Source organism: Leucopleurus acutus (assembly GCF_964270905.1).
Source record: "Leucopleurus acutus genome assembly, chromosome: Y".
In the NCBI taxonomy this organism is placed as follows: domain Eukaryota; kingdom Metazoa; phylum Chordata; class Mammalia; order Artiodactyla; family Delphinidae; genus Leucopleurus; species Leucopleurus acutus.
Window position 1 is genome coordinate 3,223,544 of NC_139164.1, and position 16,686 is coordinate 3,240,229.

The window sequence follows — 16,686 nt, forward strand, 5'->3', positions numbered from 1 at the left end:
AATTTTCTTTTGTCTACTTTCATGACCTATCAGACACTTGAGGTCTGGGGTCTGGAGTGATTTGAAAGTTTAGAATACCCTTCTCTAGCCATCGAGTGGAGAAGTGTCAAGATCTGGTGAATACCGGCGATGCATTTCATAGGCTAACTGAACTGCTGTTTCAAACTGGATGCTACTAAACGTGAGAGTGCGTCTGGGAGAACAGGGAAAAGTTCCCATTTTGGTAGAGCCTGAGGCAAACATTTTGTTCAGTAGCTTATTATTAATGTTAATATCTTCAGAACTTTCTCCTGAGTGCTTAAGCTTCTAGCCTGTATTCTGGGCACCGTTTTATCCCCAGAAATTGCAGTTTTTGCTTTGCAGGAGGCATAAAAATATTTGTGGAAAGAAGGAAGGGGGGTGCGGAGAGAGGGATAAAAGAAGGGCGGTAAGATTGAAGAGAGAAATACATACATCCGGGGCAAAGAGAAAAGAAGGACTCTGACCCAATCTATTCTGCCCAAACGTGAAAAATGGATTTTGAAAATGCACTGCTTTAAAACACAAGAGTGCTTGGAAGAACGGGGTGGGTTCTCAACTGGGGGCACTGCTCTCTTGCTTGTCTACCCAGGTCATTTGGCAATGCCCGGGAACGTTTTTCACCGTCACCACGGGGGATGGGGGGACTGCCCCCAGCATCTAATGGGTAGAGGCCAAGGATGCTTTTTACCATCCTACAGTGCAAAGAACAGCCCTCCACAGAGAATGATCTCGTCCCAAGTGTCAACAGGGTCAATACTGGGAAACCCTGGAGTCATAACAAATTTTTGGTGAAAGCCGAACCGTTTTCTTTGGTGATTTGAGGCTTAAAGTGTATATTTAAAGCACATTTCAGACATCACGCTTGATCCAAATACTGTATCAGCTGCTTCTTGCAGTATAGCTGTTTTCATTTCTGCAAAGTGTCCATGAGACAGCATATTTAGTTACTAGGAAGGCGTGTATCATGTTTCTACAGCGTGAGCTGATTTTTGTTATTGCTGTAGCTATTTAAACAAGATGTCAATGAGACATAATACCGAGTTTCTAGGTATAAGCGAATACTTAGCTTCCAGTAATGACTGTGCTAAGTGTGTTTCATAGAGAATGAACATAAATGTAAAAATCTTGAGGCTATGTGGTAGAAGGCTGCTTTTAAAATATTTCCATTTGTCTCTCCTCCCTGCACGCAGCCTAATAAAACTCATTCTGAGAAAGAACCAGATAGTATGAGACAGCACCTGTGCGTGTGCGAGGCAACTCCCTGATTTGGTTGGCTAAACCCGCTTTTGTTCATTTAAAGATTGGCAAGTAAGGCAGAACTTTCAGGACCCAAAGGAAACATGGGCAAGTCCACTTGTCCATCAAACATGTGGTTGCTTCTCTCTTTCCTGTGTCCAACTGTGCTGCATTCTTGCTGTGTCAATATTGCCACACCACCTTCTGCCCTTAGCTTGTGAGATCTCCTCCTTCTTCCTGTGTCCAAACAGGATGAAACCTCCCAGCATGTGTGGACGTGGCCCAGAGTTTCCATTTTGCCTGTTTGTCTTCATTTCGTTTTGTTTTGTTTGTCCGACCTTTTCAAGGCAGCTGAGAATGGCAGGGGTCTCGATGTCCGGTCCCCGCACCTCTTCAGGTAGATATGATCCTCTGGCTTGTCTCTGTGCCTTGGAATCAACACCAAGGAAGCATTTGCCCCAGGTCCCTGACGAGCAATTGTTGCAACAGGGGGATTTTTTTTTTCCTGATAAAATAATGTTTACGTATGTTGATATGTCTAACTTAAGAATAATAGTTTTTTGTTTGTTTCTTTGTTTTGTGGTACGCGGGCCTCCCACCGCTGTGGCCTCTCCCGTTGCGGAGCACACGCTCCGGACGCGCAGGCTCAGCGGCCATGGCCCACGGTCCCAGCCGCTCCGCGGCATGCGGGATCCTCCCGGACCGGGGCACGAACCCGCGTTCCCTGCATCGGCAGGCGGACTCTCAACCACTGCACCACCAGGGAAGCCTGAGAATAATAGTTTTTTTCTTTAATTTCCTACTTTATTATTTTTTTCCAAGTGAACATAATTAAATATATGCTGAGATTTGGTCTATGATGCTTCAGGTCTACAGAGAGGAACTCAACTGACTTTTTCCATGAACAGGGCTCCTGACTTGGCATGATGAAAGCTGCCATTGTTTTTATTTGTTTGAAATTTAGGCCCCTCCTTCACTTTTCTGTTCTTCTTTTTGTGGTCTGCTTTCCAAGGAATACACCAAAAATAAATGGGTCCAGATAATCAAATCAACGACAGAAAAAAAAAAAAAAAAGGCTCTTGGAAACAATGCATGCATATTTCTTCAAATTACAGCCAAGCAGTGTTCACATTAAGGATGATTTGGGTAGGGAGACATTACTTTATATTTAAGTTTCTATACAGAATTGGACACACTGGGAAGGAGACAGTCCTAATTTTCTTTAATCTCATTAGATGCCGCTCCTTCCTTACTGGAATAGTAAGAACATGAGGGGGGTCATCTTGTATCAATAGAACATGAATACACAAGTCAGAAGTGATTAACAAGGTAAGCTTTGCACCAGTGTTTGGGTTAAAAGAAGACACAGGGACATGAGTAAGACACAACTGGGATTTAGAAGATCATCAAGCCTTGAGGGGGCACCTATGCCCCCCCCCCGAAACTGAACACCACCTGTCCCGTTTCCAAACGTGCACTTTGCTATGTGCTTGGAAGAAGGAGTCGGTTGACCAAGGGACTTGGAACAGCCTCATTAAGGAAGAGAAAGACAGAGGCTGGATCCCACAGGGCAAAGTCGAAATTAACTTTAGAGTCGAGAAGAGGAAGAATAGCCAGGACGTGGAAGCAACCTAGGTGTCCATCGACAGACGAATGGAGAAAGAAGATGTGGTACATATACACAATGGAATACTACTCAGCCCTAAAAAAGAATGAACTAATGCCATTTGCAGCAACATGGATGGACCCAGAGATGATCACACTACGTGAAGTCAGTCAAACAGAGAAAGACAAATACCATGTGATGTCACTTCTATGTGGCATCTAAAATATGGCACAAGTGATCTATGTATGAAACAGAAACAGACTCACAGACATAGAGAACAGACTTGTGGTTGCCAAGGGGGAGGGGAGAGGGATGGACTGGGAGTTTGGGGTTAGTAGACGCAAACTATTACATTTAGAATGGATAAACAACAAGGTCCTACTGTAGAGCACAGGGAACTATATCCCGTCTCCTGGGATAAACCACAATGGAAAAGGATATGAAAAAGAATGCATATATGTGTATACATGAGTCACTTTGCTGTACAGAAGAAATCAGGAAAACACTGTAAATCAACTATACTTCAATTAAAAAAAAGAAAAGAAGACGAGGAAGAATGTTTCCGGCAACGGAACAGCTTCTGCAAAGGCTATGTTGTGAAGTCAGACTGCATTATCAGGGGATGATAAGAATTGCATGTCTTGATGAAAATGCAAATCTCCATTTGAAAGTGTACATTCATTTGTATGTTAAACACTTTGCAAATGTCAGCTCTTAAAGATTTCTCCAATGCAGACAAACTCTGAGGTATGGTCTTAGCATCAATTTAAGGTAATTGGAGCAAAATAAATCACACGGGGTTTAGTGTTGCCTTACAAGTTTATGTCCTCAGGGGTTTCCGAATTTCTGTGGACTGTAGTCAGGTTATTTACCAAGAAACCAAGTAAACAACATGATACAGATGCTAGAAAATCCAAGAATCAAAATCATGACGCACATGCCTGATGACTATTGTCTTCCTCGATCTTTCCTACTTGTTTGCAATCTCTTTCTTTTTTCTCTTTAGCTCCTGTGACAGATTAATTAGGATGTTGTTGTCTTTACTCCTAAAGTTTCTGAGTAGCACGGGCAAAAAAAAAATCAGGAAAGAAGTACAAACTTCCGGTTGCAAAATAAATGCATCACCGTGACATGAAATGCACAGTGTGGGGAATATAGCCAATAATTACATAATAGCTTTGCGTAGCGACAGAGTGTAACAGACTTACAGTGATACAAAAAGAGGTATTATCTTCAGTGTTTTTACAGATACAACAAAATGGTGACAAATCAACTCAAGTCGTGATGTTCACCAATACAAAAGATGCGCAAGCTAGGATGCTGTGTAAGTCAGAAATATGAATGTGGAAGAATAAAGGGTATTAGCTTCCTCAACTATGGGGTGAAAGAATCTACCTAAAGTTAGGATGATTTCAGTTCTGAGCAACATTCATGCAAAGACTGGTATAAAAGGACTTCTGGGCTTCCCTGGTGGCGCAGCGGTTGAGAGGCCGCCTGCCGATGCAGGGGACGCCGGTTCGTGCCCTGGTCCGGGAGGACCCCACGTGCCGCGGAGCGGCTGGGCCCGTGAGCCATGGCCGCTGAGCCTGTGCGTCCAGAGCCTGCGCTCCGCAGCGGGAGAGGCCACAGCAGTGAGAGGCCCGCGTACCGCAAAAAACAAAACAAAACAAAAAAGGACTTCTTTAAGTCTACTACAATAAATAGATTTGGATCAATTCTACTTAAACACCCCTTCTTACAACAAAATGTTGGCTGTAGCTCACCCTTGATGTTTATATACCTAATGTTGTGTGTGTATCTGTATACAACCCCATGTGTAACTACTTGCATGTTTGTTTTTATTAATAAGGGGAACTAATTTTAATTTTTAGGGTTATCTGTATCCAAGAACATCACCATAGCTTTTCGGTGTTTTTGTCCCTTATATCTGTTTCAAGGGACACCAAATGAACCACAGAATTGCTATACTTGTTCCTGAATTAATTAGCAGATGCAAATCTGTGACTTCCTGTTACCAAATCAACGCAAGACAGAGTCTGTTTTACGGGGCTCTTACTGCCATACATACTGAAGCTTAAGGCAACCAGAGCTTTTGCTAAAAGAGCTCTAAAAACCCACATTATTTAGGGTACGTGTGAGGGTCAGGGTCTTATCGTGATTACAACTAGACTTTGTAAAACACATATCAAAAGTGTGTTTGTAACACATCCATAATTTTATTACAACTGCTTCTTGTTGGCCGATTAGCCATCCTAAAGCACCAAGTCTAAAAGCAAAATGTTACAACTCAAATGATTCCGTGTTATAAAACTAAAGTCCATGCAATATACACATTTGAAATATTTGTCTTTCAATATTGGGTTCAACAGAAAAAAGGGGATGCTTAAAAACCAACAACAACAAAAAAGGATGTTTCCCTGAAAGATACTTTAACATAGGGTTAAATCGAAAAATAACATTGATTTCATGGGAAATATCATCGCTATATTTGACACCACATTCTTGGTATTTCACAATGCTAACAAACCCACTGGATTCACTGAACAGTACCTTTTTTTCCGCTCTCAAATCCTAGTTATAAAGGTATTTAGTACACCCTACACTGACTTCTGGTATGAAACATTAAGGAACTGACAGCTAATCATTGGTAAAGAATTTTATATTTCACTTCAAATCCAAAAGAGTGCTTGATACCAATTATGGAAGACAACATAGATATTAAACAAGATATTAATAAAAACTAGGCATTAATGAAATGCATGGTTAAATATTATCCCAAAGTATGGATCAAAATTTCAAAACATTCAACTCCAGTATACTTTAACTCTGCGTCCACCGCAAATATAGTCACATTTTGCAGTTCGGCATCTTAAAATCACTGGATTACACTCCAAGGAGTAAACTACATATTACAAACTAGAGTAAGGAATTTGGTGTGTGAATTCACAATACTTTAAGGAGTAAATATGTATGTCAGCATCTCATGGTGCACGTTCGTGTACATTGGAATGTTGTGAAAACCATGATGCAAAGACAAGCCAACACATTCAGAATGAGCCGTTACCAATAAGACGTGATAAACCTGGAAAAGAATCAAAGTCTCCTTTACATAACCTGATGATTCAGGCTTGAAAAAATCTCAACGTGGCGGTTCTCAGGCGCCAACATTTTCATTTAGTCTCTTGAGGAGATGATGTTCAAAGGGGCTACGTTAAGAGATCACCTCGGGTGAGCATTTCGAGTTAATTCAGTTTTCAGGTTTCTTCCTTTCCATACTTCAAGATGGAAGTCCTCCCCCAAAGAACTAATAGAAATGACTAAGTCCCATTCACTTGACGGATGGCCACTCCAAAGCAGAGTCGTTTCTCTTCGGCACAAGGTCGTTTAGGGTGCTCCAGGGGCCACAGGTTCAAGAGGAATTGATGGGACTCCCGTGGCTATCCTGATTGGAGCTGTAATTAATATAGAAATGCGATGATAGCTATTCCACACGGGCCACGCATCGCTTCATTCTTACAGTCTGCCTTTGTCCTGAGCCTCTGAACGTCAAATTTTTGCTTTTCCTCAGTGCCTGAAGGGAGAGGGAGCAGGGTGGAGGAGGGCACAGTACTGACGCATAATGCCGGCAGCACCTACGGCCATGGCACGCGATCCTGCCTGCCAAGATGGAATTCATTTTCCTTCAGAGCTGGATCCAAAGTTCCGGGGTTCATACCCATTCACCCTCATCCTGTTTTATCAACAGACCCTGTTTGGGGGAAACATGGATGTCAAAGAGAAACTGCGTTTTTTGGCCTCACCCTGAGCCAATCTTTCCACATTACAGCATCCTGAAGGATGAGTTCATTGAAGTGCTGAATTCCCCACTGGGTTTGAGACTTCTCGCTTTTTTGTTGTTGTTGAACGTGATTTTGTTTTGAGGTCTATGGGTGTTACTGTTACTGAGGTTTGGATGAGATTTGACAAGTCCCTTTGAAAACTTGCCCTGGATTTACACGTGGTAGGGAACACCTACAATGTGTGAAAGTTTTATACAACTGAAAGTGAGAATCATACTATATCCAAAGTTAACTCATCATGGCTACGAATACATGGGCGCTGACCACGAGCAACATGCTGGCCAGGAGTGTGGACGTCCCACCCTCCTCCTGGGCGTGTTTCTAGCCCAGTTTATGATATCCATAGCCCTGACAGAAGAGCCATTCTTGATATCTGGGCATCAGGACCTCAGCACACTCCTTATTCCAAGCAAACACATGAAAGACACCATGTCTGGCTGAAGGCAGCCTTCCCTGGTTCATCTACGTCACTCAGATGTGGAATCACTTGCCCGTCTTGGGAATCTGCTTTCACGCTCTGTGTGCACATCCTTTTGACCTGAACAGGGAAAAGGTCCGCGCTCCAATCCTACCCGCAATGCTCGTTCCTCACGGGAGCCGGGCCTGCTCTTCCTCCTGCAGCTGCCTCCTTAACGGGAAATTCCGATTTATCGCAAGAGCAACTCTTCCACAGGTTGCTTTGAGAATTACAGGCTCTACCGGTGAAGGACTTAGAATGGTGGGTGGAATGTAGTAAGTATACAATAAACACTGGCAGTTACCATGGGATACAATCGTCCTGAAGTTGTAATTAATATTCATGAATTCCTGATATTAGTCATATAATCTGTTCTCATATAATCGTAAGTCCTATGTTCATAAGAATAGGTAATCATATACTCCTAAGAATATATAATCTTTTAAAAAAATTGTATTCATTTATTTATTTTTGGCTGTGTTGGGTCTTCGTTGCTGCGTGCGGGCTTTCTCTAGTTGCGGAGAGCAGGGGCTACTCTTTGTTGTGGTGCGCGGGCTTCTCATTGCGGTGGCTTCTCTTGTTGTGGCGCGCGGGCTCAGTAGTTGTGGCTCACGGTCTCTAGAGCGCAGGTTCAGTAGCTGTGGCACACGGGCTTAGTTGCTCCGCGGCATGTGGGATCTTCCCAGACCAGGGCTCGAACCTGTGTCCCCTGCGTTGGCAGGCGGATTCTTAACCAGTGTGCCAACAGGGAAGTCCCTATATAACCTTATATAATCATATAATCTCAGTATAAAACATCCCATATAAAATATTTCAGTCATATATTCATAAGAATATATAGTCATATTCATAAGAATATGTAACCATGCATTCATAAGAATATCTTATGTAATCACATAATCTCAGTATAAACCATTTCCATATAAAATTTTCCAAAAGATGCTTAGCAACTACACCCCAATGAAAACAATTTATTTTAATTCCCCCCCCCAAAAAAATACTACCAACAAATATTATGTTTAATGATTTGAGTAAGTCAAAATGCAGTGGTGAATATTTTTAAATACATACATATGTTAAGAAAGAAGAAAAAAAGAAGGTGCTTAGGAATTTCAGGATTCGAAAACGTTTAAAAGTGCCTTCTTTACATCCAGCATTCAGTACCCACTGTTCTGTGCTGTGTTCTGTTCTGTTCCTTACTGATGATTCGGTGTCTTTGCTGAAGGGGTGAGTAAATGATGGATAAATGATATAATTCTATAACCAAGCCCCATGGGAAGACTTCTTTCAACCCCAGGAAGAAGCTCTGAGTACTTCATGAAACGGGCTACCTTCTACACCCTTCCCTTATTATGTATATTGTTTTATCATTGCAGGAAGTGGGGAGGGAAAGAACCTAATCTCCTTAATGTATACTAAAAAAAAAAAAAACAAAAAAAAACCTTTTAGAAAAGGAGGAGAAGTTCCCGGTTTCTTACCTATTAGCATATAAACAGACACCTCATTGAGTGAGATTGGAGATAATTTTTACAACCCAGTGTTCTATCTCTGTGTAGACAAGAGTTAACCAGGGCAGTTCCGAGACTGCCGGCCTTAGAAAGTTCTACAGTCAAGGCTGGTCCTTGGCTGCTACCTGGGAACTTGAGTTTCAGGTGGGTTCCCACCATCCCTTAACTGATAAAGGTGGCTCACTTTGCCTAATGCTTTGTACAACAACATGGGCTCAAAGCCAGCTTTCCTTCTGGGAGTCTGCTGTTTTGGTACATACTAAGCAGAGGGTACTTATGTGACCAGCCCCCAATAAAAACCTCAGGCACTGATTTCTAATGAGCTTCCCTGTTGGACAAAGTCATGTGTGTGCTCTCAAAATTTGATACTGGAGGGATTAAGCATGGCCACTGGGAGCGGACTCTAGAAAACTTGCACCTGGTGTTCTCTGGACTTCAGGAACGTCTTTTCCCTTTGCTGATTTTGCTTTGCATCCTTTTGCTGTGATAAATCATAGACTATATATGCTGAATCTTCCTAGCGCATGATCCGACCAAGGGGCGGTCTTGGAGACCCCTGCCACAATTCCCCTTTGAAATATGAACTCACATTTTGAGGCAGGGACATCTCTCCCCGATGGTCACTGTATATGCGTCATCTCTTCACTTTTAAAGCTTCTCCCATAACACAAGTTCCAGTAAACTTTGCCCAGAAAGTCCTAATCAAGTTGAAACATGGATATTCTCTACAGTCTAATATTTGTTTTATGTGTACTTGAAATGATGTGTATTTTCTAACTGATGGGCATAGGTTTCTATTGGGTTGGCCAAAAAGACCGTTCGGGCTTTTCCGTAAGATGTTACAGAAAACCCGAACGAACTTTTGGGCCAACCCAATATATATATACCCATTAAATCAAACGCATTGTTTCTTTCAAAGCCTAAATTGATGTCTTTACTCCTTTTTTAAATTATTGATCGGAAATGACAAAAAGAGGTGCGCTAAATCTAAAGATATGACTTTAATTTTTCCAGGTCTTCATATTAATTTTGCCAATGCCTGCGTCATCTATTTTAAGGTCCTTCAACACGAGATGGTTCAATTCATAGACTGCGTGAGAGAAGACTGCGTGAGAAAATGCACCCTCACTTCCATGGTTCCCTGACATGCGGGGTTATAGCAGCTTGCCTCTACAAAGGTGGCAAAAAACAATGAGACTCCAGGAAAACAAACATGCAAATCTGACGCTTGAAAAACTCTCCTACGCACTCACGTGTAATCATGTGCCCGCTACCGTGTCTACGTTTCCCCTACCCGCCTTTCCTGTCATCTTCTGGTTGGAATCAGGGCCCTAGTTTCAGTCCACACACCAGGAGAGGGGGTGACAGAGAGACATGAACTTCAGGAGGTAGGAACCATGGATTGGGGGCTGGGAACTATGTGGATTCTGACTGCATATAAAGGTACCTGTTATCATGATTGGCCAGTTAGCTAGGTATATAAATCATTTCATTATAACAGTGATTTTATAAAACAGAACGACAATTACCATAGTCAGTAAGACAAAAAAGGTGAAAAATAGATGCTAAAAAAGTATGTTGGGCAACTGTTAAAATTCAACTTCAGTAACTGCAGTGTTTTACCACAGAATAAGATCTACTAAGTCCAGTTTTTTTTGTCTTGGGTAAAAACACAGGCATGTCTCTCTTGGAACGAGCTGCTTGGTTTTTGGTGATTTCTTCCCCAATAAAATTAACAGTATTTCTTCTACTTATTCCCTATTCACATCTAAGAAATCATCAATCCACTGTGAGTCAATTCTACACTCTGACTTATTCTCAAGTTTCCAGATTCTCGACATTTATAATACACATCACGGTGTTAATGCTGTGTGAATTTAAAAACAACAACAACAACACTGTTTCAATACATGTCACACACGAAAAAGAAAACTGGGAAGTGTTGATTACAGAATAGATTGCATCCAAAATAGGGTTTAATGAGTCAAAAAATTCAAACAACCCATCTGAAAGTTAATTATGATGCCAAAAGCCTGTCTTCAGGCTCCTTTTATTAAATCTGTGTTTTGCTTTTTTTTTTTTTTTTTTTTTTTTTGCGGTACGCGGGTCTCTCACTGTTGCGGCCTCTCCCGTTGCGGAGCACAGGCTCCGGACGTGCAGGCTCAGCGGCCATGGCTCACGGGCCCAGCCGCTCTGCAACATGTGGGATCCTCCTGGACCGGGGCACGAACCCGCGTCCCCCGCATCGGCAGGTGGACTCTCAACCACTGCGCCACCAGAGAAGCCCTGTGTTTTGCTTTATGATGGAAAAATACAGGGCCCTTGAGGCAGTCTTTGCAAAGTAATTACTTCTAAAGGGAAAAACTTCAACAATGTTGCAGTGACATGATTTGAATATCATACACATGCTTTGACCCTACACTTTGCTTTCCCTTTGACATTTTTATCATATAGGAAAGAAAAATGGATTTATCGGACTAGTGGAAACAAGTAGACTCAGATTATCAAAAAAAATTGTTGATGGCAGCTTTTGTAGAATTGTGAGAAGTGATAAACCCCTATTTCCTGCAACAACGAGGATATATCTGTAAAAAGTTGCTACTTCTCTATCGGGCTGAAGTGAGATCCGACCAAGATGTTGATAGCTACGTACTGCCTGTAGATGAGAGAGGGAGGTAAGTAAGGAATGTAATGGTTTGTAAGTAAGGAAGTAGGAATGTTACGGTTTGGAGAATCGGGTCAACAATCTTTCCTTCACGTGTGATAATTCTACCAAGGCAAGGGTTCCGTGGGTGATACAGAGCAGACCTCGAAAAAGAGTTAGCCAGTTCATTCATCTTGTAGGAGCTCTATGATACAACTAGTGTCCACACTGACCAAGATTCCGTACGATAATCCCTAAGCTCCTCATGTTCTGTACCCGTCTCAGCCCATATACGAGATGTTTTCTCCAAAGTTTTCATTTAAAAAGTATAGTTCTGTTCCCAAAGCAACTGCTGAACCAGATCATCTTACCTAGCCAGTCTTGGGTGCCCCAAATCTCTGCCCTACATATAATTAGGAATCCAGGTAGGGGTGATGTATGCCCTTGCTTCAATACAGGCAGGAAGATTTAACTTAGGAACCCCAAACAACTTGTAAACAAATGTAAGAGTAGGATTTCATGAGCTGTGCCGGGATGGATGGAGTCTGGAACTCCGCGTGTGGGAAAGAGAGTGGGTAGGGGGTGTCTGCAAGAGGGAACACAGTGCAAGAACGAAGGTGAAGCTTGGGAAATTCATGAAAACAGAGAGAGAGAGAGAGAGAGAGAGAGAGAGAGAGAGAGAGAGAGAGAGAGAGAAATCGCTCAATCGATCACTGGGGCGAGTGAAGTACTCCCTACTCAGAGTTATGCAGTGATCTAAGTCAAGCTTTAACCAATGCAGCCGCATCTTGTATGATCAGGTGTGATATTTCTCCTACTATTAGTTACGACGTCTCTTCCCACGATGGGTAGCGTCTTAAGGCCAGTGGCCAATTGGGGCACATGTGTAAATCTATCTCTATATACACTTCAATTTATTATGCTGAGAATGAGCTGTGAAATAGAAAATCATTGCAGCGTTGCAGTTACGAACACTAGGCGATGCCCCCTGCCACCCCAAGTGCTGAACCGTAATGGATGGTCCAAGAGCGGCCTGGCCTAGGCCTGCTGTTTCGACAATGCGCAGAAACATACCGGGGCAGATGGGAAATGTCCTCCAAGGTATTTTGTTAAGGGGAAAGTAAGCTGCAGGGCAATGGGTACAGTGGGAAGAGATGAGAGTGGATTATGCAGATGAGATAGAAGGAGGACTTTCACTTTCCTGGTTTAAACATGTTACAGGCAGGACACTGTTTGGTACTGGTTTTCAATAAAGAAGCATGCTGGGGAACCAGGTGACAGTGTGACATACTATCTAGAGTTTTTCAGGGAAACCATTGGGTAGCAGCACAAACAAAGACCAGATTTACAGATCAGGAAAGTAAGCCAGGATCTGCACGCTAAGGGCTAAGCAGCATGATTACCTGTGAAAACAGGAGACTCTGAATCCCATTGAAATCTTCTAACACGACACCAAAATGTCCAGGATGCAATGTAACAGTCGCTTGCTACAGCGATAACCTGGAAACCACAGCTGGAAGGAGGGAAAGACGATCATGAGACACCAACACTGAGAGGGAATCGTCAGATAAGAATTTTAAAGCACCAAACATAAAAATTCTTCAGCAAGCAATTATATTCTACCAACAAATTTAAAAATATATATATATATATATATAAAATCTAAGCAAAAATCAGAAAGTATTTAAAAAAGAACCAGATGTAAATTACAGAAATCAAAAATACAATAGCTGAAATAAAAGAAGGGAGGATGAACTAAAGGCTTTATTGTAGAGAAGAAAACCTAAAGACATTTGCTCCAGTAAAGGGAGATGACAGACTATGGAATTTCAGTCTCTACAAAGGAAGAGAGAGCAGTGACAGTGACAACTGTGTAAAAATAAAGGTTCTTTCTTAGAACTTTTAAAAGCAATGATAACAGCAATGTATTGTGGTATTTATAACATGCAGCAGTAAAATTTACGGTAGCGATAATCAAAGGCGAGGACGGAAATGCCATGATATTGTGTGTGATCTTTTCTAGTACATGTAAGCGGTACACATTGCTTCAGGAGGGAAGGTTTACATTCAACCCTATAAATGATCCCAGTGAATGTAAAGGAGCTCAAGGCTGCCAACTAAAGGACAGATATTGTCACATTGCATAAAACGTTAAGATTCAATTATATACTTCCTAAAGAAACCCGTGTGAAGTATGCAAGCATGAATAGGTTAAAAGTCGAAGGAAATACATAAACCCTGATCAGGTTAACAAAAGAAATATATAATGGATAAATCAATGTCAAAGTAAGTTTGATGCCAAAGAAAATTATCCTGAATAAAGAAGGTCATTCCATAATGACAGACAGGTCCTTTCCTCAATAGCACAGAACAATCCTCAAAATGTATACACTTAATTACAGGGCTTCACAGTACTTGAAGGAAAGGCTTAAAGAACTACAGGGAGAGATAGACAAATCCATAAACATAGTGGAAGTATTAATCCCCTTCCATCAATAACTGATAGAACAAGTGGACAGATGAGGAAAAATTTAAACAAACAAAAGGGCAGGAAGCAAAGACTCCACCAAATGGACCTCATCTACCTTTAGAGAAGAGTCACCCAACAAGAGCAGGACGTAGAGTTTATTCTAGAGTTTATTAATGTTGACTGTATCCTGGGCCCAAAGTATTTAAGTCATGAATAGGACGTTCTCGGACCACAGTAGAATCAATTTTGAAATCCTGAACAGAAAGCCATCTGGAAAATCCCAAACCACTTGAAAATGAATAACACACTCCTATGAGTCAACGAAAAAATCAAAAAGGAAACAGATATTTGTTTTGAACTGAGTGCCTTTAACAGCACACCATCCACCAATGCGTGAGATGCACAGAGAGCAGTTACTAGCGGCAAGCACCGAAGTCCTGGATTGGAAAAGAAGAAAAATCTCAGATCAGTGCCCTCAGCTTCCAACGTGAAAAGATGAAATAAAGGAACAAAGGAAGCAGGGGGAGAATAATAAAGGTCAAAGTGGAAGTCAATGAAACAGAAAACAGAAACGAAACACAAAACAAACGAAACCAAAAGCTGGTTCTCTGAAAGTAACAGTAAAACTGGTAAACTTCTGGCAACGGTAATTACGACAGAAGACTCACTATGCTGATATTAGAAACAGAATGGCAATATCACGGCAATTACTGCAGATGTTAAAAGCAAAATAAAGAAACACTAAAAGAAAAACAACAAAACAACTTTATGGCCCTACCTTATCAGGGAAAATTTAGTCTTTACAATGAAATATGATACTAACTTTAGGTCCTTAGATACCCTTCATCATGTTGAAATATTATATTACATACATATAGTACTACATACATATAATACACAGTGTTTGCAATATTTATAGTATGGGTTCCCTTGGACAATATTTTTTGAAGAATTTTGCAATTATGATTAGGAGAGATTTTTTCTGTAGTTTTTTTTCCCCCCCAATTATACTACGTTTATACTACGGTCTGTTTTTGGTATTAGGGTATGTTTAGCCTTATAGAATGAGATTTAAAATGCTCCTTTTTCTTTCAGCTTATGAGACAATTTGTGTAGAATTAGTATTTTTTTTAATCTATTAAAAAATTTAGGGGACTTCCCTGGTGGCGTAGTGGTTAAGAATCCACCTGCCAATGCAGGGGACACGGGTTTGAGCCCTGGTCCGGGAAAATCCCACATGCTGTGGAGCAACTAAGCCCTTGCGCCACAACTACTGAGCCTGCGCTTTAGAGTCTGCGAGCCACAACTACTGAGCCCATGTGCCACCACTACTGAAGCCCGCATGCCTAGAGCCCGTGCTCTGCAACAAGAGAAGCCACCGCAATGAGAAGCCCGCGCACTGCAACAAAGAGTAGCCCCCGCTCACCGCAATTAGAGAAAGCCCGCACACAGCAATGAAGACACAATGCAGCCAAAATAAATAAATAAAATTAAAAAAAAAAAAGAAATTGATGTAAAGGAATAGCTATTTTTCTATGGACTTGTGTCTTTCCTTTAAAGGGATATGGACACATATTCTTTATAACAAACAGAATTCCATAGCAACTGCAAAAATTGGTAAGAATAATTTCATATGAGCATGTAATAAAGGAAAGATGTAATAATCACTTTATAATCACAATGCTATAAATGTTGCGACTTCTACTTACAGATAGGAGATGAAGCTGAATTATTAAAAAATACCTGTGTGTATGTATTTTTGTATACATATGAATATATGTAACAGTTTATCATTTTCTCAAAACAAAGAAGAATACAAGCTGTATTTCTTTTCTGATTAATTAAATGATACTGTTACTGTGGTAAACTTGCAATATATAGGGTAAATATCAATGTAATTAACACAGTAATCTATTTCTTTTTGTAATATTCTAACAAAAATATTTTTCCTAAAGAGAATAAGTACTCTACTTGGAGCAAAACTACTGATCTTCACCAATATTTTGTTAAGTTATAATTTTGATTGAAATATGCTTGTAATCTTATTTGAAGTCACAATTTCTGATTTAAAAATACAGGTTTTAAAAAATTAATTCATGGTTTGATCTTTGAAAATAACTTTCTAGTTTAGACTTCATCAAGGTCAATAATATATGTCAAACAAAGCAAAGAAAATAAAATGTATTCTAAAAGTTAACCAAAATCAAATTTACATATTTTAACAGAGATCATTTTTTGATTACATTTTAAAAGAAAAATAAAAGAGACGTGTATATTGGAACTAGTCAAAGTTCTGAAAACGTAGTCTGATTAATGCGGACTTGTTCTGTCTTTTTCTTCTTTTCCCCCTTAAAGAAAAAATATACACTAGCAAGGTATGTCCTTGGGAATCCCTGACAATTCATCTGTATTCTGTTCACAAAAACTTTAAGATCTGCTTCCAAAACTGAAAGCCTGTCAACAGGTTATGATTGTAAAAAATAGAAAACAAATATTTTTCAGAAATGTCTCAGACTTCCCTGGTGGCGCAGTGGTTAAGGATCTGCCTGCCAATGCTGGGGACACGGGTTCAAGCCCTGGTCCGGGAAGATCCCACGTGCCATGGAGCAACCAAGCCTGTGTGCCACAACTAGTGAGCCTGTGCTCTAGAGCCAGCGAGCCACAACTACTGAGCTCATGTGCCACAACTACTGAAGCCCACGCGCCTAGAGCCCGTGCTCTGCAACAAGAGAAGCCACCGCAACGAGAAGCCCGTGCACCGCAATGAAGAGTAGTTGCACCACAACTAGAGAAAGCCTGCGTGCAGCAGCAAAGACCCAGCATAGCCAAAAATAAATAAGTAGAAGACATGAAAAAAAAAGTCTCAAAATACATTACTATGAATTTGTGTGTTCAGGTAGAGCAT